This window comes from Panthera uncia, chromosome A2 (assembly GCF_023721935.1).
Source record: "Panthera uncia isolate 11264 chromosome A2, Puncia_PCG_1.0, whole genome shotgun sequence".
NCBI classification, from domain to species: domain Eukaryota; kingdom Metazoa; phylum Chordata; class Mammalia; order Carnivora; family Felidae; genus Panthera; species Panthera uncia.
In genome coordinates, this window is record NC_064816.1 from 139548952 (window position 1) to 139571846 (window position 22895).

Consider the following 22895-nt stretch of genomic DNA (forward strand, 5'->3'; position numbering starts at 1 on the left):
AGGAGCGCCTTTCCCACTAGAGGTCATGTTTGGTGGGATGAATGAACAAGGAGGCTTGGGTTTTCCACCGTCCTGCCACTGTTGTGAGGCCATCACGTGACAGGTGGTGGATCTGTCCAAGGAAATTCGAGTCAAAGCTATCAACGTTCAGACTGAGCACCTACTTCGTGCTCAGCCCTGATTGGTGCTATGGGCTAGAGAAGCTCACCAAGTAAATGTTAAAATCCAGTCTTGCCCTCAGGGACCTTGCATTCCGGATGGTAAAAACTTTACACGGCAGGCAGCGCTAAGGCTGGCCTTTCACCATGGCAACCAAGCTGCTGAAAGAGTGAGCTCCTGGGCAGGTGGGAAATGCTGGGCGGAGGGTGGCAGTCCTCAGGGGCCCACTGGCTAACCCTGCTTGCACTTGGTAGCATTTTTGCTTTTTCGGGGCCCGGCAGCATTAATTACCGTGTAGCCACATCCCTTTGAAGCAGCTTGGCTGACAATTTAAAAATGAGAAAATGCCTGAGACCATAACAGCTGATAGGTAGCTGGGCCAAGACTAGAGCTCAGGTCCTCTGGCTCCCCAGAGTGTCCCTGCAGCCAGGTAGTGCTCCCCGGAGGTACAAACAGGCACTGGGCAAGGGAGACCAGGAGTGATTGCTGGGAGAGAGGAGCTGGAGGCAACTTTGCAGGAGGTGAGGGATGTGAATTGCCTGGAGGGTGGAGGCTGTTTTGTTGGCGCTGAGACACCAGGGTGAAGGCACGTGCGGCCAGTTACAAAGAAAGGCAGACAAAGGACAGACGAGAGGGAAAGGGACACATGGAAGAGGCCTTCTGGGGCAAAGAAGTTTGATATCGAAAGGGTTAAGAGTTGAAAGTTCCAGAGCAGAGCGATTCATGAGATGGACAGAGTAAGGCCCGTTCTGGAGAATATGACCTAGATAATCACTACCACCCAGTCAGGCTGGGATCTTTTAAGCCTTTCATTCACCAAAACCGGGCACTGTGGCTTATTCTCAGAGTGTAAAAGTTCTAAAATGTAAATGATTGTCTTTTTTTTGTAACTTCAAAAAATTTTTTGGTTGTTAAAACAAAAAAAAAATCCAAATAAATTAACTTTGCCCCCTGGTCTTTGTTCTGTGTCACCCTTTGTGGAGGGGCTTTAGAAGAGCTATTTGTGGGTGACAGGCCACGGCCTGGCTGGCCTCCAACCCCCACTGGGTTCAGCTCTGCCCGGGCTTGGCCACAGCCGGCCGCCAGTTATTCAGGCTAAAGGATTCCCCCAAAGCACAGAGCTGGCAAAATGAGCACATTCTGTGGGTCTGCAAATCAGCCTTGAGAAGCGCCAAATTGTTTTTTAAACAAAAAAGAACAACAACAACAACAACAACAAAGCTGTAAGCAAACAAACAACGTGCAGCCTAACAGCAGACCCAAGCAGGTGCATCGACCCTGGGAAAGACAGGACTCCTCTTGTTCTGGGCGCAGAGCACAATCGTCTCTGCGGTGCAGTTAGAACGTGACAGTTCCAACCCAGGGAGGACTGGAGGTGGGGGTGGGGGGCTGGCCCATCCAATAATCACTTCCATGGGCAATTTCAAAGTATAGTTGACGGTGGCCAGTCCTTTCCTGAGTACTCGTTTAAGTGGTGGAGGAAAGGGAGACAGAGCTGTGGAATGAGGAGAAACCACAGCCAGGGGGGTTGGGTATCGGGTAAGGCGGGAACAGCCTAAATGGGTCACTTGGCAACTCAGGAAGTGGCTGGCCTCTGTACCCGTGAAGACTCCTGTAGCTGCAAGTGACAGAAACCCAATGCAAACCAACTTACACATAGAAGGATTTGGGGCCCACGTTGCTTAGAAGTCCAGCATGGTCTCTTACAAGACTTTCCTCTGCACTCATCCCCAAGGACCTAGAAAGGTACCAATGCCATGACCTCTCCAGTCCCTGCCTGCCTGAGGTGGGTAGCAGGGGCTTGGGGACAATGGGTTTGCCCCTTGGTGGCCATCTGGGACTGTCCGAGATGTCTTGTTTCTGAGTAGGCACGAGCCTTAGTAGCTCCCCGAAGTGGTCTGGAAGGCAGCCCGCAGTAACAGGGGTCTCGGAGCAGAGGCCTGGAAATGTCGTTCCCTTCTCGGTGAGGTGACTCCCAGGGTCAGAGTGGAAGGGTATGTTCTTCAAGTATCCTTCCAGAACCTTTCCCATCCTCGGGCATCCTCTTGCTCTCCCCCCGAGGCTGAGCTCACATCTCCCAAACAGCTGGCAGCGTCTGACCATGTCCAACCTCCAAAGGCAGGTCTTTTGCAGAGTCTGGTGAGAAAGACGTCAGGTCAACCCAGCAGGACCTTTCAGAAGAACCCCAGCTCAGATTCGTGCACAGCAGCACACAACCAAAAACATGACACCCCGTTTCCCCTCAAAGAATTCAGAGTTGTTCATTCCAGGCTTTTACCTTCAAGATCTGAGTCTAGTGCTGTCTGACTACCCAGATTCACTGATTAGTTCACTGGTACATTGTCACCCTCAGCTCTTTGGGGTCCTTCCCCAGGAATGCACTGTCTCAGACCTGAGATGGTAGAGTCAAGGATGGAAAGAAGGTGATGGAGCCTCCATGCCCAGCCCTCATCTCAACCCCAGCTCCCAGCACAGAGGGTGCCTAACCCTTAGGCCAGTTACTTAATCCCTCTTAGCCTCAGTTTGTCATCTGTACAATGGGAATATAATATAGCACCTTCATCAGAGGTCTTTAGAAGATAGGATGATAAAATATTTGGGAAGCTATTAGCCCCATGGGTGAGGTACAAAAAGCAGTCAAAAAATCATGTCGTTGTTATCGGTACTAATGAGTCAAGGAAGGAAAAGGAGTGAGAATTGCTTTCGCAGACAGGCCTCCTTGAGATAGCCACAGCTTTGGTAGGGACGCCTGGGCACAGGGCTCCCCTGTAGCTCCTTAGGAAGCCCTCTCAGCCCCCATGGGGCAGCCAGAAGGTGAGGGGGAGAGGGAAGGTCCCAGTGGAGCAAATCTCAACCAGTGAGGAATGGGGGTCTGTGGATAAATCCCCCAGCCTCCCACCCTCCGGAGGGGCAATTTTAAGGGGCAATCTGTAGGACTGGGGCCTGGGTGCACACACCAGTCACATCCAAGGGGCATTCCTGGCCCCGCTGTCCCTGTTCCTCGCTCCTGCTTCCTAGCGTCGCCTCCTAAATACGCCTCCTGCACCAGAACCCTTGTCTCCAGCGCTGCTTATGGAGCAACACAGATCAGGCAACTACAGAGCAAATGGAGATAGATTTGGATGCTGGGAGAACTGTGAAGCCAGACTCCAGAGAGGTATAGGAACCACACGCGAGAACTCAGAGAACCGTCCCTAGGAGCCCAAGGGAGAAAAGGAGAGAGCGTTCCTGAGGAGAAAGGAAATCCACTTGGGGAAAGTTTGACACGGGAAAGAAAGCGAGGACAGGAAAAGGAATCTACTAAATGGAAGAATTAATTACAAGATTAATAAGGAAGGGAAGGGAAGGGGAAGGGGGAGGGAGGGGAGGGAAAGAGGGGAGCAGAGGAAGGAAGGAAGGAAGGAAGGAAGGAAGGAAATGAAAAGAGAAGAAATAAATATAAAGTTAACATTGCCAGGGTCACCTGGGTGGCTCAGTCGGTTGAGCATCCGACTTCGGTTCAGGTCATGATCTCACAGTTCATGAGTTCAAGCCCCGGGTCAAGCTCTGCGCTGACAGCTCAAAGCCTGGAGCCTGCTTCGGATTCTGTGTCTCCCTCTCTTTTCTCTCTCTGCCCTTCCCCCACTCGCACTCTGTCTCTCTCTCAAAAATAAACATTAAAAAGCAAACAAAAAACATTGCCTGTCTTAGTGCACGTGGGCTGCTAGAACTGAATACCTGAGGCTGGGTGGCTTGTAAACAACAGAAATTTACTTCTCACAGTTCTGGAGGCTGGAGCTTCAAGATCAAGGTGCCAGCAGCTTCCATGTCTGGTGAGCACCTGCCTCCTGGTTCGAAGACCACATCTGTGACGGTGTCCTCACCTGGTGGAAGGAGCAAGGGAGCTCTCCGAGGTCTCTCCTCTAGGGCACTAATCTCCTTCATGAGGGCTCCACCCTCACCCTAAGCACTTCCAAAGGCCCCGCCTCCTAACACCTAACCTTGGAGGTTAGGATTTAACATGAATTCTGGGGTGACACAAACATTCAATCTATGGCATTGCTTTACGATCGCTGATTGAAGGAAAGATCAGGTCAAATCAAGGGAGTCTCAACCACTGACTGTTTCTTGCATAAAATGTCTTTTTACAATAAAGGGACCTAATATTAGCATTTCTTCCTTCTACTGAGTTCCCATAGCCCCTGGTCACTCAGCGCAGCTCACGGGGAATCCTTTCTGTTGAGGTCTCACCCCTACACCCTTCCCTGCCCCTGACTGTAAGCCTGTGCGGACAGAGTCACCTCGCCCCGGGCCTGGCTGTTGTGTGCGGCTCAGTACAGGCCCCCCGCTCTTACTTGGTGACCAAAGGAACTGAGACTCCTATAGTAACAAGCCTGTTATATCAGGTCAGCAAATTCTATAAAAAGCCTGAAAACAGCCCTACCATGAAAGGATAAACTTCTTAAAATTCTGCTTACTCTTGGGGTGCCTGGGTGGCTCAGTTAGTTAAGCATCTGACTTTGGCTCAGGTCATGATCTCATGGCTCATGAGTTCGAGCCCTGTGTCAGGCTCTGTGCTGACAGCTCAGAGCCTGGAGCCTGTTTCAGATTCTGTGCCTCCCTCTCTCTGTCCCTCCCCTGCTCATTCTCTCTCTTTCTCTCTCTCTCTCTCAAAAATAAACATTTAAAAAAATCTCTAAAAAAAAGAAATTATATATATATAGGGTTAGATAAACAAGGTCAATAACATGTTGATAATTGTTAAAACTGGGTAATAGGTACACAAGACTTTATTACAGCAAACTCTCTACTTTGGGGCAGGATTTCCAGATCAACACTTTAGGGTAAGGTGCAGTCCAGCCTGGCCCCTCCGCGGGTGGAAGCAGGAGGGGGTGAAGGGAAGAGGGAGAAGGAGAATACGATGTGGAGCTGAGTTGTATTTAACTTCACATTTGATTTCACTGCCTGGCAGATGTCCCAGGGCCTGGGGGGCTATGACAGACTGTCAGTGTGGGTGTGAAACAGCGAACTAAAACAGAGATTTAACAAATCAAACAAGGAGACAGTGGTGAGAGCCAGCTGCAAGATATTGGAGAGGCAAGTCCTGATGCTTATAAGAAAAAGCCAAAGGAGTGGAAATTAGACCCTCGGGCATTGCCCTAGCTCTGCTGGGCCTTGGGGTGCCCCATGGAAGCCACGGAACTCCCCTTCTTCCTCCCTAACGGGGAATTGTGGTGTCCCACCCCATGGCTGTCCCTCTGTATTAAATACAAAGTATAGGGTGAGAAGCCCTGAGACCATTCGTAAAGGAAAATGGGATTCCTGTGTCTTTTCCCCAGCTTAAGTTATTGTAATAAAAAGGCACTTCATTCCTACCTTCAAAACCTTGTCCCCGGGGTTCTGGATCTGGCTGCAGCCTGGAGCAGGGTCATCCCTTTTCTCCCCTGGCTTATGGCAGACCCGCCCGGTGTAGGAGCAAATCTCTATTCCTCTCCACCCAGCCACCCGCACACCTGCTACAGAAACTTCAGGAGATTCGGAGGGTTCAGAGCGGGGCAGGCCAAGGGACCTACTCAGAGGGAGAGTGAGGCTTCCCCCTTTGGGTCTAAGCCAGAGCCCTTGGCACTGAATGCTATTGAACCTCAGACAGGCCCTTCCTGTCAAAGGCCAGTGTTTCATCTCAGGCAGATGTCCCCGAGGAATATCACAGACCAGAAAACCAACCCTGAGATCGCCTCGACTGTTCCATCCTATTGTTGGCCATAATTCCTGAGGAAACCCCAACCCTCGTAGTTTCAACTTTTCTGTTTATAAAGTCTGTGTATTTATCTGAGGGAAAACTAGCAGGTGCAGCATGAGTGAAGCTCCCCACCCCCACCCTGCCAGGCCTGAGACAGTGACAGAAGGGGAAACCCCTGCTCCCTTCCACACTTGGGCTTGGACCTCCCATAGGACTCAAAATCTGGACCTGGTCTCCACAGGCCAGTAATTATTTGGAGATCACGGCAACGGCCCAGAACCCCCCTCCTTACTTCAGGATGGAGAGATTTGTGACCTTTCATTCCTTACAAGAGCAAGGCAGCGTGTTTGTTATTTGTCCCACATACTGGATGACGGCTTAGAGATTTGGCCCAAGACTTGCCCAAAAGCTCGTATCTGCGGATTAGAACCTGAGCCTCCAGACTCGCCAGACCCAGAGGGATATGTGTCTATCTATCCCCCACCCCACCCAAGCCCACACCCACGTACGGATTTCCAGGTATCTTCTGTTTGCCGTCCCACCGCCTTCCCTCCCCATCAGAGGGACAGCCGTCTGGAAAAACACTCGCTGGCCACGTCACTGTCCTAATGTGAAGAGCTCGCAGTGTGGGTTGCTTGTGCACAGACACACACGGCGTGGAAGCAGACGCCTGTGCAGAGGGCTCCAGGGTTCCCTCTCCGTGTGCTTACCTTCCACCAGCACTCCTGAAGCTCCCCGCATTAGTCACCTGTCCTGTTACTTTTCCTGGGCAAGGAGCCCTTTAAACACAGATCAGAAGGAGCACCTGGGTGGCTCAGTCAGTTGAGCATACAGCTTTTGATTTTGGCTCAGGTCGTGATCTCCTGGTTTGTGGGATCAAGCCCTGGGTCGGGCTCTGTGCTGACAGTACAGAGCCTGCTTGGGATTCTCTCTCTCTCTCTCTCTCTCTCTCTCTCTCACTCTCTGTCTCTCTGCCCCACCCCTGCTCATACTTGCACTCTCTCCCTCTCAAAATAAATCAAAAGCTTTAAACAAAATCGCAGACCAGAAAACCAACGCTTGGGGCTCTTGGGCAGCTCAGTTGGTTGAGCGTCCGACTTTGGCTCAGATCGTGAGCTCAAGCCCCACATGGGGCTCTGTGCTGACAGCTCAGAGTCTGGAGCCTGTTTTGGATTCTGTGTCTCCCTCTCTCTGCCACTCCCCTGCTCACACTCTGTGTGTGTGTCTCTCTCTCAAAAATAAATAAACTTTAAAAAAAAGTTTAAAGAAAAAAGAAAACCAACCCTCACCCATCTACGTCCCCTCACTTGTATATATTTTATTTATACATTTGTTAACATCTCCCTCCTACCTCCACCCACCCCACCCCACCTAACACATATAAGCCCCTGACAGGCAAGGATGCTCTTTGGGTCTGTTTTCTTTTCTTTTAATGTTTATTTATTTTGAGAGAGATAGCATGAATAGGGGAGGGACAGAGAGAGGGAGAAAATCCCAAGAAGACTCCAAGCTATCAGCCAAGAGCCGGGTGTGGGGCTCGATCTCATGAAGCATGAGATCATGACCTAAACCGAAATCAAGAATCAAACACTTAACCCACTGAGCCACCTAGGTGTCCTGGGTCTGTTTTATTTTCTACTCTATCTCTAGCACATTGGCCAGATCCTGGCCCAGAGTAAGTACAAAACAATTATTTGTTGGCTGAATGGGTATCCGACTTCAAGAGCTGAATGCACATATACACTTTGCATTTGGGCCATTAAGTTTAAGAACAGAAGAACACCCATGAGGGGAGGCAGAATTCTGGGCAGTCTGTCTGCTTAGATGATCCCAAGACAGATATTGTTGCTAAAGCCTTGCCGTGTGGACAATGCTGGAGGAAGATTGGAGATCAATAGGTAGAATTTAGCAGAAGGCAAATTTGGGCTTAAACTCACAGTTGGAGCTGCCCTACCATAGGGGTATGGGCGAACTTTTGTAGGGAAGCATCCCATGAGTCATGACTTTTAGTCTCCGTTCCCTTAAGTAGTCTCCTTCCACATGACTCAGAGCCTGGCCATGTGACTTGCTTTGCCCAATGGGATAATTACCATTCCATTGCCTACCATTCAGGTTGTATTAAGCATATTTTTTTTAATGTTTATTTATTTTTTTTATTTTTGATTAATGTTTATTTATTTAAAAATTTTTAATGTTTATTTTTGAGAGAGAGAGAGAGAGAGAGAGAGTACAAGCAGGGGAGTGGCAGAGAGAGAGGGAGACACAGAATCTGAAGCAGGCTTCAGGCTCTGAGCTGTCAGCACAGAACCTGACGCGGGGTTCAAACCCACAGACCTGTGAGATCATGACCTGAGCCGAAGTCGGACACTTAGACTGAGCCACCCAGGTGCCCCTATTTTTTTGTTTTGCTTTTGTTTTTGTTTTTGTTTTGTTTTGAGAAAGAGAGAGAGAGAGCGCAAGCAGGGGAAAGGCAGAGAGAGGGAGACACAGCAGGCTCCAGGCTCTGAGCTGTCAGCACGGAGCCCGACGTGGGGCCCGAACCCACGCACTGCAAGATCATGACCTGTGCCGAAGTTGGATGCCCAATCGACTGAGCCCCCCAGGCTCTCCTAAGCATGCTTTTAACTATCTGTATTTTCTGATGCTTTGACATTTAGGGGCCTTGTTGACGCTAGAGGGACTGCACCCTCCATAGTTAGCTAATGCCCAGAGATAACAAACAACTCTGCAGGGAGCATTCCTTTCAAATGCAAACTAGCCAATCAGCCACCACCTCTGTTGGGCTCTCACACTCAGGGCCACAAGCCCCTGCTCTAATCACCCCACGGCCAGGTAGCAGATAACTAGAGCTAGCCCCTGTGCCTTAAAATCCGCCAAGATCATTCAAACTGGCCAATCCTAAACCTGCTTTCCCTGCCTGGCCTTGCTTTTCTGGTGTGGTTAAACCAGTGCCCAAATCATGTCCATAGGAATCATTCTCTAACTCTCAGTTTTGCTTCCTTCAAAATTGGGGCCATTCTTAGGTGGTGGCAATGGTGACCACCAAAAACTCCAGGCTTCTGCTCTGCAACTTGGCAACTCCCCAAAGAAGAGAACTTCTCCTTCCTAATTATTCCAGCAAAAGTCTCAGGGCTGACTCTCATTGGCTTAGCTTGGATTACATGCCTCTTGCTGAGCCAACCACGGTGGCCAGGGGGATACAGTACTCTGGTTGGATAGATTTGAGTCATCCCAGAAACTGGGGAAGGGCTCAATCCCACTTGGAATGAAAATGGGTAAAGGGTAATTTCCCAAAGGAAAAAAGGGTTCAATTACCAAAAAGAAAGAGGAATGGATTCTGGGAAGGCAGTAACAACAGACAACCTGTCCAGGAATGCTCTGAGCTTCTCTGTCCTGGCTTCTTTGATAGCCTTCCGAAGCCTTGTTCCAACATGGATTTCTTTCTACGAGAGCAAAGAGAGGGGGCTCACTTTGACCCTTTACTTACTCGTGTGAAGAACCAAAACCAATTACAACTGGCTTTTAACTTCAACCACACAGCGTCAAATTAAAAAATGATGTTTGACCTCAGACTTTGAAGAGGGTGTGACAATTGTCCTTGGCCCTAAGAACTTCTGAAAAGAATGGAGAATATTTTTGCTATTGGTTATATTGGATTGGGCCTTGGTATGAAATCACCCAAATTGTCATTGCTCACGTTAGGCTTATTCTGTTGGTCTCTCTGTTTTGTCTGGGGTCACTCTTTTCCATTGAGAAAATTGGTTCCTTTTCTCCTCCCTTATAATGGAGCTCATGCTCCCAATACTTTATCTTATAAGGCATGGCTGGGCGCTTTACAATAAGCATGATGCCCATAACAATCCTTTACAGTAGAATAACACCTTCCTTCTAGAAAGGACTTTCACTCATTACTGTATTTGATGCCCACATAACCAGGGTGTAGGAGTGTAGTATTATACTCCTCTTCTTTAGATATGAAAATAGACTCAGAGAGGGCACGTGACTGGCTGAAGTTCACAGAGCTCTGTCGCCTTGGGTAGAAGGAAAATGTTGGCAAGGAATAAACAGGCATTTCTTCGAGGCTTCATTTATTTACCAAGATTAGACTTTATTGCTGCAAAGCTAATCAGGACTAAAACCCCCGAGGAGCTAGTTTGCAGTATGCAAACTACAGTAGCTCAGAAGGACCAAAACACAAACAGAGTCACAGGGCCACCCACAGTCATGACTAGAGCCCAGCCCAGCATGTCTGCCTTGGGCTCATCCACAAGCAAGTCCAAGAGATGCAGTCCCAGCCCGGCCCCCTGGAGAGCAGTTCTCCATTCAGCACAAGCACCCAGGAGCCTATATCTATGGCTCAGCTCTTCTGTGGAACTCCTCCGCTCCTACCTAGCTCCTTCTCTCCTCAGAGAGACTGGTAGTTGGGCCACAGATGGGACTGAGGCTTTGGTCTACAGAGAGGGAAGGGGTACGTCTGGTAGGGTCTGGAATGCTGGAGAGATCTTAAGCCTGAGTAGACACTCCAGGCTGATATACTTAGGGTTTCCCTTCCAAGGACTCTCTTCTTCCTTACCCACCTCCTTGCCTTTTCCCTCTGTGCCCATCCTCTGTGCTGAAATCCCAGTCAGAGAGCTAGCTGGCACTCCTCTTTGGCTTGGTCTCCACACAACTCACAAATTCTGCTTGCCACCAAAGAAAAGAAGGGACCCAAGTAGCCAGAGGAGACAGTGTCCCTTTCACGGGAGGAAGAGCCTCTGGGGAACTGGGGGACCCTCTTCCATTCCTTGTCCTGCCTCTGGAAACTTCCAAGCCATCCTCTCACCCAGACACTCTGGACCCAGGACAGACTGGCCAGAGAGTAAGTGACCCAACCCCAGAGCACTCTGGGAAACCTACTGTGTTGGCCCCAGACCCCACGACGGGGAGGGTAGTAGATTTCCAGCCTTATCTGAGATGAATGGGACAGGGCTTATCAAAGCCTGCATGGGCCAGAAAAGAAGGAACCCAGTGAGCTCACTATGCCTTCCCAACATCAGCGAAGCCTTGCCTAGAGGATCCAGGCTGTACGCTGTTGGGACACTTCTATTCTAGAAGTTTCCGCCAGGTGGCAGAGAAAAATATCAGATGCCAGAAACGTACCCATCTGAAAGGATTTCTCCCACAGGACAAAAAGCAAAAAACAAAAACCAATCATACCTTCTCCCAGTTAGAATGTCTGCAATTACGTACCCCCTATAAGTGGAAAAAGGAAGCCAGGACTAATCAGATGACATCACTCTAGGAACCCAATGCATCCCAGCACTAATCTTTTTGAAAAGCTCCATATGGGAAGATACAAATTCAATTTGTCTTGTCTAGGGGAAAAATGACTTTTAAATATGTTAGATCAAAAATGATATCTTATGTACCAAACATTAGTGATCCAGAACGAACGCCTTGGGAGAAAAATTGCCCTGAAAATTTTAAGTATTCAGGTTGCTAAAGAACTAGGAATTTATGCCGCAGTCCAAGCACAGAAAGTCCACACTGGACACCCACATGTCCCAGACTGGGCCACAGCCTCAGACTGAGCCCTGGTTCCTGAGGACCAGCCTGGCAGTCTCCCTCAGTAACACCTCTGCCCACCTTTCTGGGACCTGCCGCTTCCATGGCTTCCTGTTCAGCTGGGTTGCCAAGGCCCGAAGAACTGGGAAATGCCCCATGGAGCCAGTCCAAGGCCAGAGCAAGTTGGTAAGGGATGGGGGGAGAGAGAAAAAGAGGCCCAGTTTCCACTGGTTTCCCAAGCCTGGTGGACACCAAAGCTATTAAAAGGCCAGTTTACAAAAACACTGGAGGGCACTGGTTGTTCTCTTCCAGGACAAGCTGAAGGGACAGAAAGCCCCAGGAAGATCTGCGTTCGAATCCTAGCTCTGCCAGTAGCTGGCTAGTGCCAAGGGTCTTGGACAAGTCTCTTCTAATCCGTGGTCGATAAAACAAAGAGTTGGCCTTCAATGACATCCAGGTTGTCTTTCAATTCCGTGACAAAGATATTTTTCGTTCTTTCTGCTCTCTCTTTCTTTCAAGAGCCTGTAGAACAAGGTAAGAGCACAGTCTTTGCAATCAGTCTGCATGGGTTTGAATCCAGGCTCAGCTGCTTTCTAACTGCGTCACCTTGAGCAAATAACTTAACCTCTCTGTGCTTCCATTCCTGCTTCTGCAAAACGAAGATGACAGTCTCTGTCTCGTAAACGTGCGAAAGGATAAGATGAGTTAACTTACGCAAAGGCCTCTGGGTAGCTCCTAACACGTAGCTGTTCTTTACTGAGCAATTACTGCATGCCAGGCTCCGTACCAGGCGTAATAGATACAGAAATAAGCCAGAGAGATATGGTCCTTGCTCTCCAGGATGTTATTGTCTCCTAGCAAAATGTTGCCCAGGAATTTCCTCTCTTACGGTCACTGGTTTGTGTCCCAAAGGGCGGGAGACTCCTGGCATTCTGCCTTTGGCGTGGGGTTGGACAGGGAGTGAGTCCCCCCACAAACCCCCAAAGCACGCACCAGCTGCCCGACATCTCGGCTTTTTTCCTTCCTGTTCCTTTACTGCTTCCCACTCCAGATTCTGCTTGCAGTCTGACTTCACAGATAATAGAAATAAATAAAATCTGCAAAAGAGCCTTTCTTTCTCCTCCCTCACCCCTTTCTCTCTCGAATTTTCTCCTGTCTCCGCTGGCTAGTATTGCATCATGCAGCCTCACAGCCTCGCTCCACTTGCCCCGTTTGGGAACTACAAGATCCCTCGGTGCCTCCCTGCCCTCCTAAGAACACACTCTGGCCTCGCTCTTCCTAGAACCGGATGCAGCCATACTCTCCTTGGTTAGTGAGGACATCGGCTGTGGGAACATTCGGCTTTGTTTGCCCCCTAGGGACGGGGGCGGGGGCCGGGGAAATTGCCCAGCTCCTGCACAGTCAGCGGGGAAGGTAGCAGGGATTAATCCGGGCGCGGCCAAATGCAGATGTGGCCCCAGCCCAGGAGGGAGGAAGAGCAGTTGCTGTCTCAGGGGCCAGCTGCGGCCCGCAGCGGGGGCCCAGGGACAAGAAGGAGGCACTGGCCCGGAACCGGCAGCCCCAAGGGGTTCCATGCAGCATCCCGGAGGTCTGGGGCTGCCCTGCCCAGCCCCGCCGGGCCAGGAGGGCTGGTTGATTGATGCCTTTAATAGACACGCTGGGAACTGGCAGGCCGAGTGTTTATGCCCAGATGCACATTGGCTGTTTAAGGAATTCCCAAATCCCTCGCTGGAGACTAGATTATGAAAAACATTTCCAGAGGAATCCTGTGGCCTCCTTGCCACTCTGCTCATCCTGGGCTGCCAGTGGGTGGGAGGGTTGGGGGACGAGTGCAAAGGGCAGCCCTTTGGCCAGTCCTGGCAGGTTCTGGTCAGTCTAGGGTAAAGATGGTTGTAAACATTTCTTGGGTGCCTACTATGTGCCGGGCTCTGGAAAAACAAAAGCAATGGAGAGGAAAAAGAGGAGCTCACACCCCAATGGACAGATGGCTGCACAGACGGAAAAGGAGGCTCCCGGAGTTGTGGGAACACACAAAGGTGGCCTTTGGGGTCCTGATGCCCCTGCCATACCCTCCCCATTCCCTCACCGCTGCAGGTGCCAAAATCCTTTTCCAGTCACAGCGACTTAATGAAGGGTTCCTTCCATCATGATTTGTTTAAAGAGGAAGTTCTTTTTTTTTTTTTAAGTTATTTAGTTATTTTGAGAGAGCATGTGCACATGCAGTGGGGAGTGGGGGAGGGGTGGAGAGAGAGAGAGAGAGAGAGAGAGAGAGAGAGAGAGAGAGAATTCCAAGCAGGGTCCACACATCAACACCCAACATGGGGCTCGACTTAGGGCTCAATCTCACAAACCATGAGACATTACCTGAGCCAAAATCAAGAATTAGATGCTTAACTAACTGAGCCATGAAGTTCCTATAAAGGAAGTTCTTGAAACCTCCAAAGCCTCCAATAGTAAGGGCGTTGGGGCACTATAATGGAAAGTTTTTAGGAATCCTGACAGATCTGAGGAAGGGGAGGAATCTAGGGGAAGGTCCTCAATAAATCACACACTGGCCTGAGTCAGGATATTTGGGATTTGGTCCATGCCTTGTCACTCTAGCTGGGTGAGTTGGGGCAAGCAACAGAAACTCTCCAGCCTACCCGCTGGGGTTCTGCACCATTTAGGTGACATGGCAGATGGGACTGGGAAGGGGGAAGCACAGTGGGAGCCTTTCCTGTCTTCAGACCACAGTGATAACACATCCCTTCCTCACATACCTAGTGTATACTTGCCGCTGAGTTTTGTTATTTTAAGTGATCTCTACACTCATTTTGGGGCTCAAACTCAGGACCCTGAGATCAAGAGTCCCATGCTCTTTTGAATGAGCCCCCCAGGCACCCTGCTGCTGAGTTTTGTATGGATCACTGTTCACACTCATTTATATGTAAATAGTTGTTGGGGCGCCTGGATGGCTCAGTCGGTTGAGTGTCTGACTTCTGCTCAGGTCAGGATCTCACAGTTTGTGAGTTCGAGCCCCGCGGCGGGCTCTGTGCTGACAGCTCAGAGCCTGGAGCCTGTTTCAGATTCTGTGTCTCCCTCTCTCTGTCCCTACCCCGCTCATGCTCTGTCTCTCTCTGTCTCTCAAAAATGAATAAACGTTAAAAAAAATGTAAATAGTTGTTGAAATAATACAATATTTAATGAGGGTAAACAGAAGACAAAAGGCTCTTATGCTTAAGTGCGTGTGTGTGTGTGTGTGTGTGTGTGTGTGTATGTGTGTAGGGTGGCGTCTTTGTAACTGCCATATTTTGTGACCTTGCATCAGGCATCTGAAAAGGCAGTCTCAGGGCCATCCAAAACAGGCTAGATGGGAGCCAAGTTGCCCTGGGATCTGGGCAGGGGAGGTTATGGGTCTGCGATGCCCAGTTGCCAATCTTTCAAACTGATGTTCCCAGTGCCTGGTGGCCCAGCAAACGCTGGCCCTTCCTCCTACCCCACTGCCATGATGTCTGGGCCACAGGGACTCGCATCCTCACCAGACTTCCACCCCCAGGCAAGGTTGACCAGAAGGCCCAGCCTCATCCTCCACACCTGATGATCAGGAAAGTGCACTTAACCTCCTCTGCTATCCCTTCCGTCCAGCCCAGAAACCACCCTGCCTTGGGGCTGACAACATGTGTTCCTGCTCTGCTTCTGGGCTTCTAAGCCCAGCTGACGGGGGAGGTCAGGAAGCGACGTCTAAACTCTGGGGCTCCGGTATAGAGGCTGGGCTCGGGGAGAGCAGCAAAGTTATGTAAGAGGATTAACAAGAATCTTGTGCTGGGAAGCCAGACACAGCCATTCTACCTCGGATGTTGGGTGGCCCTGGACACGTGGGTTCACTTCTCTGGACCTCAGTTTCCTCATCTGCAAAATCTTCATGCTGGACTCCATTTCTTAGGTCTGTTCTAGATTTACCCCTGTACGAGTCCATAAATAAATGTATCAGGGGGAAGACACCCAGCCAAGTCATCCAGCAGCCAGTTATATAATTCTGAGCCAACATACCAATATAATGTGTGGAAAACAAATTTTATTTCATGTGCCAACTCAGGTCTGTGGGTAGTGTCTCTCCGGAGTGCTGGGTGAAGAAGGAATCTGAAGCCTTGTCCAGCAGGAGACAGGATGGTTTAGGGTTAAAAGCTGGGCTCAGAGACAGCCACTGCTCCCCTTAAGAGCTGTCTGATGTGAGCAAATTACTCAATCTCTCCCAGCTCTGGGCTGGTTGTGATGGTGAAAGAGATAATGCACAGTGAAATCCTCGCATGGGGTAGGCACATAATCAATGCCCCACGCAGATGCATCAGGGCTGTCTGGGGCGGGCATAGGAGGGTCAGGGAGGGAGGTGGGCCAGGACGGAGCCCTGCCCTGTCACAGTATCTCCTTTCTCACATCTCAGTGATCATCCTGGCTGTTCACCCTGTTTCTCCCAGGGGTGAGATTAGGAATCTCCTTGGGATAGAATCAAGTCAGAGGAGATGGCCCATCCCCAAATCCTCCTGAAACAACTACGTTGCTCCTTTCTTTTTCTTTCTTAAAATTTGTTTAACATTTAGTTTTGAGAGACAGAGTGAGACAGAGCACGAGTGGGGGAGGGGCAGAGAGAGAGAGAGAGAGAGAGAGAGGGAGAGAGAGAGAGGGAGAGAGAGAGAGCGGGGACACAATCTGAAGCAGGCTCCAGGCTCCTAGCTGTCAGCACAGAGCCTGACGCGGGGCTCAAACTCACAGACCGCAAGATCATGACCTGAGCCAAAGCTGGCCTCCCAACCAACTGACCCAGCCAGGCGCCCCTTTTTTCTTTCTATCCCGGAGGAGATTTATCATTTCCAGAAATGCCTTTGCGGCGCCCCCATCCCTCTCTTCACGGAGCCCACCCTCTGCCCCTTTCTAGGGCCAGACGGCAGGAAGTGGGTGGCAGTCTCTGGTCCTCTGACCTTGTCCCGGAGGGGCTCAGGCCTCTCCTTATCCAGGTCTTCCTCCAGATCCCGGTCCTGCCCCTGGACTCCAGAGGTGCGGGTGCTAAACGCACCGCCACCAGACAGACGGGCTCCTTCCCAGATGCTCACTAACGTGCTGGGTCCAGGGAGAGAATTCCACCGGCTCAGCAAATTTCCCTTTGTTGTTGGTTTTGTCTGTTGGCTCCCCTCCCCCCCGCCACCCCTTTCTCTTTTTCCTTTCTTCCCATGAGTCAGCAACGCAGAGTCCAGGGAAGCAGATGGGGCGAAGGGGGATAGACGCACCCCCGCGCGGGCCGCAGGCCCTCGGGTCCCTTTGCCTCGTCCCAGGCCGGCCCCGCGCTGCAGACACCCGCGCTTCTGGCCCTCTTTCCCGTCCCCGCCCCCACCGCCCCACCGGGAACTGAAGCCGGGAGGCAGGTGCCCGTCACCTGGGGTCTGGTGGGCAGGTCCCTGCCTGCCTACAGCTCCCTGCAAAGCCTCCTCCTTTCTCCTTAGCTCGTTGAACCCTGAAGACTCCAGAACCTCTAAGAAGTGCTTTACATTGAACTCATTTCAATCTCACTACAAGTCTGTGAGCGATCCCATTATTATCGCACACTGTTGCTGTCAGCAGGCAAACCGAGCAATAATAATAATATAATAATCCGAGCACAGCAAACCAGCAATTTTTCATCCGAGCATTGAGATTTGAAGGGATGTGTGAAAGGCTCCTGCCCACAGAAATATTACCCTACACTCAGGTCTAAAAGTTGACCAGTAGATGTATTTAGCAGGAGTATGTCCCATGCAATATTTCTCTGTTGTTTGTCTGGGATATACTTGTACTAAAAAATGATCTATTGTTTATCTGTAATTCACATTCAACTGGGCACCCGGTATTTTGATTTGCTAAATCTGGCAATCCTAGCCTTGTGGACCCTGCTCTGAGTCTGCACAGAGGCCTCACCTACCTGGAAGGGCCCTCTGCAGGCACAACCACAGAGCCCCCCCCCCCCCCCCCCCCCCTGGGGCCTGGGAGGTGGGGGGAGGGGGGGAGAAGGGGTGGGAGAGGTGGGAGGCCCCAGGCCACTCCCGTTTCTGCTCCATTCTACTGATCATACTCACCAGGATCTCTTCTTCTTCCTCCTCCTCCTCCAGCACTACAGCCTATTGCCAACTTCACAAGCCCCCACCCCGGCTTGCTTGCCCAGCAAGCTTGCCCAGGCGAGCAGCTTGCCCCGCAGCTGGCCATCTAGGATGCTGCAAAAAGGATACAGGGTCTTGTCCAAAGTCCTTCCTCTGCAGCCCTAGTTCCATCCTGATGTCAGAGAGGAGAAAGACAAGAAAGTATAAGAGGATGCATAGCAAAGCTTCCAGATGTCTGTGCTGAATTACCAATGGACTCTGCCAGAGAGCCAGTAGATTGATACATTTATATGAGCAGCACGTGGTTATGTACCAGGGATACAGGAGTGAACAGCACAGCACATCCTGGTCCTGGATGAGCACACATCTAGCAGAACCAATTTCTAGGTAAGTAACGCCAGGTGACAAAGGTCATGCCGGGAGACAGCACACAGCAGGGTCCCAGGGCACCCAGAGGTCAGGGGGCTGGGGCAGAAAAGGACCCCTCAAAGAAGAGATGAGCTGAAACCCAAGGGCTGAGCAGGAGGTCTCCAGGTAGAGGGTCACAGTGGGTAGCTGGGGGATAGAGTAACAATATTTTTGAAGTTTCCAAAACAAGAGAGAGGCTCTTGGAAATATTATGCTGAGTGAAAAAAGCCAGACACAAAAGGCCACGTATTGTATGATTCTCTTTATATGAAATGTTCAGAATCGGTCAATTCATAAAGAAAAAAAGTAGGGGCGCCTGGATGTCTCAGTCAGTTAAGCATCCAACTCCTGATCTCAGCTCAGGTCATGATCTCACGGTTCATGGGATCAAGCCCCCCATTAGGCTCCGTGCTGACAGCAAGGAGCCTGCTTGGGATTCTCTCTCTCCCTCTCTCTGTCCCTCCCCTGCTCTCTCTCTCTCTCTCTTTCTCAAAATGAATAAATGAACCTTAAAAAAAAAAAATAAGAAAGAAAGTAGATTAGTGGTTGCCAGGGCTGGAGGATGAAAATGTCACAGGGTTTAGAGAGAGGTAATGGTTGCACAAACTTGTGGCTATTCTAAAAACTACTTAATTTTACACTTCAAAATGATGAATTGTATGGTATGTGAATTATGTCTCAACTTTTCAAAAAGGGGTTGAGGTGGGAACCTGAGGCCCGAATGAGCAGCTAAATGAAGCCCAGCTCACATGGGACGAAAGGGAGAGGTAGGCCAGGCCAGATCCTTCAAGATCACCTTCAGATGGGCTTGATCTGAGGGCTGTGGAAAACCAGGGGAAGGTTTGAAGCTGAGACTGGTCAGCTTGTCACTTTAGAAAGACCCCTCTGGCTGCAGTGTGGAGGGTGCATTGAATGGGGGCCAGAAAGACCAGTTAGAAGGCTGCTGCCATAGTCTAGATGAGGGATCGTGGGGACCTGAACCGGGGCAGCAGGGAAGGAGAGAAGTAGGATTCAAGGGAGAGACAGGTGGAACGACAGGGCTGGGGATGGCTGGATGTGGAGGGAAGGGTGGGAAGAGGAAGGAGTGGGGTGTGCCCTAGGGAAACAGATTGGGAACCACTTACCAGGACAGGGAAGCCTGGGGGCAAGCCGAAAGGAGGGGATGTCTTGAGAAAAATGGTGTGGTCCACCTTGTGGAACACCACAGGGAGTCAAGCAGGTGAGGACACACAGGCGTCCACTGGATTCAGGGACAGCTTGGTCACTGATGACTCTTGAGGGGACAGGGCTGGACTGATAAGAGACTGAGGCAGATTGAGGAGGATGAATGGAGGAGGAAGAAGCAGAAACTGATTCTTGGAACAGGTTTGTGAAGGGGAGAAGTGAAGCAGGGGTAGAGCTGGCAGGGTGGGAGGGCTAAAGGTGGGAGGGAAGCAACTTGTTTGAATTCTGAGAGCCTGGACAGGCGGCTGTATAGGGTTTCTAAGGAAGTGGGTGGAGCCAGGAGCACTGGCCTCCTTGTGGGAGGAGGGATGGACCGGTTTCTGGTTAGCAAGAGGGAAGAAGAAGGGGCAGAGCTGAGGTGGGTGGTGCCAGGGTTTGTAAGCCCAGAGATGAAGGAAGGGAATTGCCACACGACTTCTATTTTATCGCTGAAGCAGGGGACAAGGTCAAACACGGAAGCTCTAGGCAAAAGAGAGGGACTGGCCCAGCATATGTCTGAACTGGCTCAGAGAGCCTAATGTTAAACTTCCCAGGATGTTGTGAGTCGGTTATTGAACACAGCTGTTATTAAATTCTAGTAAATCCCCGCAAAAATGCTCAACTATTTTTTTTTATAAAGGTGCAAAAACATTTTGCTTTTTCAGTGAGTGGTTGCAGTTGGACCTCATCAGAACGAAAAGCTTTTGCTCTGTGAAAAACCTCCTTGAGAGGATGAGAAGACAAGTTACAGACTGGCAGAAGATACTTGCAAACTACGTACCTGACAAGGGACCAGCATCTGGAACATATAAAGAACTCCCAAAACTCAGCAGTGTGAAAACCAAACAGTTCAATTAGAAAAACGGGCAAAAGGGGCGCCTGGGTGGCGCAGTCGGTTGGGCGTCCGGCTTCAGCCAGGTCACGATCTCGCGGTCCGTGAGTTCGAGCCCCGCGTCGGGCTCTGGGCTGACGGCTCGGAGCCCGGAGCCTGTTTCCGATTCTGCGTCTCCCTCTCTCTCTGCCCCTCCCCCGTCCATGCTCTGTCTCTCTCTGTCCCAAAAATAAAAATAAATAAACGTTGAAAAAAAAAAATTAAAAAAAAAAAAAAAAAAAGAAAAACGGGCAAAAGGCACGAATGGACGTTTCACTGAAGACGGCATCCGGACGGCAAATAGCACATCGAAAAAGTGTTCAAGATCATCGGACACTTTGAGAAATGCAAAATGAAACCACGATAAGATAACATGGCACACCTACCAGAAAGGCTAAAATCAAAAATAATGGTAACACCAAATGCTGTTAAGGATGTAGAGAGACTGAATCACTCATACATTGCTTTGGGGAACGCAAAATGGTAAAGCCACTCTGGACAAGAGTATGGGAAGTTTCTTAGAAAACTAAGGGATGCCTGGGTGCCTCAGTCAGTTGATTGACTCTTGATTTCAGCTCATGATCTCATGGTTTGTGGGTTCAAGCCCCTCGCCCGGCTCTGTGCTGACGGCATGGAGCCTGCTTGGGATCCTCTCTCTCTCTCTCTCTCTCTCTCTCTCTCTCTGCCCCTCCCCTGCTTGTGCACAATGCTCGCTCTCTCTCTCTCTCAAAATAAATAAACTTTAAAAATAAAAATACATTAAAAACTGTTCCATACTGTATAATCCCATTGCTATAACATACTTGAAATGACAAAATTCTAAAGATTGTGAGTTTCCAGGGATGCAAGGGTGGGTGGAGGGAGGGCTGCAGCTTTCAGGGCTCCTTGTGATGAAGCTGTTCCGTACTTTGACTGTGGTGGTCACACAAATCTGCACATGTGATAAGACTGCATAGAATTAAATACACAGAAACACAGAGACGTACACAAGTAAGTGCGTGCAAAAGTGGCAAAATCTGAGCAAGGCAGATGGACTGTGTCAATGTCAACTTCCTGGCTGTGATGTGTACTATTAGAGGTTATCCCTGGGTGAAGGGAGCTCTCTGTATTATTACACGCGAATGTACACTTATCACAAAATAAAATATTTTAAAGATTAAATTATATAAATTACAATGAAATACATTATGTTTGAACCGATGAACACTGGAAACGAATCACTTCCTAATTATTTCACTACTATCTATGCTCCAGAGGCTGTTTACATCTATTGTATCTACATGGTCGCTAACTGATGTCCTGCCGGTAGCTTGAAATGGGCCACGGTGGGAGTATTTATAGCGTAAGAATCGGCAGACACCGTAAATCAGGGCTCCCCCCGCCCCTCGCCACCACAGAGCCCGTTGTTTGCTCTGCCAGCACACCACTGGGCTGGCCTGCTTGTTGGAGTGGAATCGTCTTTCCAGGGCACAGAATCAAGAGTTGCCTGGAGACACAAGGATTGCTAGGTGCTGCTGTGGTGGAGCTGAGGGTGGAGACCATGACTTCAAGGTGGCCCAGGCGGCCCAGCGCTGTGGAAAGCTGTTGGCTGCCTTTGTTGACGGTTGGGGCTTTGCCAGGTGCCTGCAAGGGAAGGACAAGATGGAGAGGGAATCTGGGATACAGACAATTCGCGCTTGAAGCTGGAGTGTGGAATCTGACCTGGGAAGGGGGGCAGGTGAAGGCAGTGGGGACTGGGTGATGGGGACGGTGCGAAGGTGTCCGTGGGCCAGAGGTCCCAAAGAGCCTGAGGAGCGGCGGTGTTGCAAGTGACTGAGCATGTAGCCGAAAGGGTGGGGTCTGCAGTCAGGGGGACACAATGGCCGCAGGTGTTATCTCAGGGGGCACGGTCCTGGGGATGATGAATGGGCTGGGGCCACTGGATTCCAGTGCACAGCATGGCCACGGGTGTGGGCTGGAATGGAGGGCAGGGCCCTGAGGATAAGGAGCCCAGGAGTTGGACATTTCCATGGAGGCTGGTGTCTCCAGGGACAGTGGCAGGACTTGGATTAGAGGGAGCACTGGGTGAAGAAGAGGATATGGGGGAGGGAACAACGGAGGGAGAAAAGGACTGAAGGAACAACGGAGGGAGAAAAGGACAGAAGGGAGGGGAAAAAAAGGATAGTCTTCTTAGGAGAGGCAAGAAGGAGAAACTAATGTGTAGAGCCGGAGGGTGTTTGGGAGCACCATTTAATGATATTAATCACCTCTATTTTCATTAAAAAGGCTAAAGGGCTTGGTGGAGAATCTAAATTCCCCCAGGGACCAGACTAAATTCCTGTCTTTGTCATAAGAGTCTGAATGTATCAGATGCTTCAGATTGTGTCCCAAATCACAGGACAAAACATAATCCAGAAAACAAGTGTCCAGGGTCAGTTCACTGGACCACCCTGCCAGCAGCTCCCAGAAGATGAGTGGCTGCCTCCAGGGCTTGTCTGAGGGAGGAGGCTTCAAAGACAAAGAGGCATCAACCAGAAGGCAGGAGGTGGGACCAGGTTTCAGCTGGCCAAGTCTGATTCCTCCAACGACCCGAACGGGGACCCAGAAAAACCCCTGTTCAAGCCCTAGGAATGTAAGAATGGTGGGAAGTTTTCTCAAATTGCAGAAACCAGGTCTTTCTTACTCACGTATGGATTCGTGCTACCCAGCCCAGTGTCATGCATATAGCAGGTTAGTGGGTGCTCAGTAATTGTTTGTAGAATTAAACAGAATTTATTTGAAGGGAGAGCGTTTCAGTGGAAGGGTGGGGACCTTGTTATGCTTCCCTTCCAGCCAGATTTTAAATTTAAGTTCGGAGAGGGAAGGAAATATTAGCACAATTAACTCTCTGACGGTAGGCTTCCGGCTC